This window comes from Dermacentor albipictus, chromosome 1 (assembly GCF_038994185.2).
Source record: "Dermacentor albipictus isolate Rhodes 1998 colony chromosome 1, USDA_Dalb.pri_finalv2, whole genome shotgun sequence".
Lineage (NCBI taxonomy): Eukaryota > Metazoa > Arthropoda > Arachnida > Ixodida > Ixodidae > Dermacentor > Dermacentor albipictus.
The window spans coordinates 508,171,866-508,173,937 of record NC_091821.1 but is presented as its reverse complement, the minus strand read 5'-3'; positions in this window follow the sequence as shown (position 1 = coordinate 508,173,937).

Genomic DNA, 2,072 nt, shown 5'->3' with positions numbered 1-2,072 from the left:
GACGTCGTTAGCAGTGTTATTTCCGAGTCAGTTTTTATACACATATGCGACTTTCTTCTTTTCCTAAGTCTCTTTATTTTGCGCTTCGATTATATCTCGACATATCCATGGACTGCGTTGTCTAGTTTTTCTTTGCACTCGTGGAACAAAGGTGTTTATACAGTGCGTCACAATGGCTTTAAACTCGGTCCACACCACATCGATGGACGACTGCTGGTCGGAAATGAGGTAAAAAAAAATTTGATATTTGTAGGCAAGGTACGTAATAATAGCTGCATCGTCTGCATCTTTGAACGAGAGCACTCGCTTCATAGAACCGAGTGTTCGTACAAGATTTGGAATAAAAGGAACAAAAGAGGTCCAAGAACCAAGCCCTGGGGAACACCAGTCTACCGGAAGTCGTTGAGAATAATCATTATTAAAAACAACAAACTGTTCTCTGCCATCAAGGTATGCTGTGAGTCAATTAATTAGTCTGGAGTTTTTCAGTACCTTGCTCAATTTGTAAAGTACTGTTTTGTGGGAGACCCTGTCGAAAGCCTTTGAAAATTCCATGAATGTAGCATCTATTTGTTTCCCATTGTTAATTACTTTCACAACGTCGTGCACTGTTAAACTAATTGGGTAATTGTAGAATTGCCTTTTCTTAATCCGTGTTTATGCTTTGTTAGTATATTATTGTTTTCCAAGGATTCTGAGATATGATTATGGAATATGTGTTACAAAAGTTTGCATACCGTAGATGTTAAACAAATTGGAAGGTAGTTTTGAATGCAGTGCTTTTCCTGTTTTATGTTGTGGCTTCACTCTGGCTGTCCTCCAGTCACTCGGTACTGGTTCCTCGCACAATGACCTTGTGAACAATGCCCTTGTGAAAAACCCGTAATGTGGACTAGATAGCGTTCATCACCTGCAATACCACAGGTAGACCTGCCACAAATTTTTTCGGGGCCTGCTTTTATTGCATGACTGACACACACATCGACGCGAGCTGAACATAATACCTCCTCTACAAGCTGCTATTTCGATTTTCAGTAAAACAGGCAACGGGTCCTAACAATAACAAAAAGTGGGAACGAGAGACTGTATCATCGCTCAGAATTGTTCTCAGCGGAAAACAACCTATATAGTGCTGCATTTCCGACTGAATAACAACATTTGGCGACGTGCGAGGTGAATGGTGTCCGCGAGAATATTAAGCACACTGAGGAAGACCCCATTTTTACGCGTCGTACAAATTGCCCCAGCAAAAATCCGGTGAGCAGAACAGAAGAATAAAGAAAATGCAGCATTATCGGATGCTTTGATACGAGCAATAAAACGATTCACCTCGTAAACAACATTGTTCTTTGTCGGAACAAAGTTATTTCGGCCAATGTTATGCAGCCGCTGCTTCCTACGCAAGCTGCCACGCTTTCCTTGTAGTATCATAAATATTGCATAATCATCTTCAGGCTTCTTGCCGCAACAGTATATGCGCAACAGTACGGCATAGGGCTCGCACAGAGAGCAGGAAACACAGCGTACAACGTCCGCTTCGCGGCGCTAAAGCGCCAAGCCAGCCGAGCTGTGGAGAAAAATGGCGCGGAAGAAAAAGAAAAACACAGGAAAACGCAACATCCGCGCGTTTCCAAGGGCAACGGCAGGGAGACCAATCGTCGTGCAGGAAAACGGCCGCAAGGCCTCTTCTTCCCACGGGGGGTACGCGCAAGGGCAGAGGAGGAGGCGAGGAGGTCGCGCGGCGGAGGCAGAGTTCAAATAATGGCGGGCAAGGCAAATAATGCCAATTATCAAGGGATTTTAATACGAACAACGATGGCGCGCCATTTGTCCGCGTCAATTTGAATTCTCAACAGTGTTGCCCTACTGGGCTACTAGCAGTCAAATCGGCCTAATTTTTATGCGATTAGGCGTCAAAAATAATGAGTTGGCTCCATGGCTATATCTGGCCTATCTTTCTTTAGGTACTTCCGAGAATGACGAAATTCTGGAACGCCTGTTTATGAAAAGCAAAAGCTAATTTCTGCTAGAAAGATATTAGCCAATCTCGAAGGCTGTGTTTCTAGGCAAAG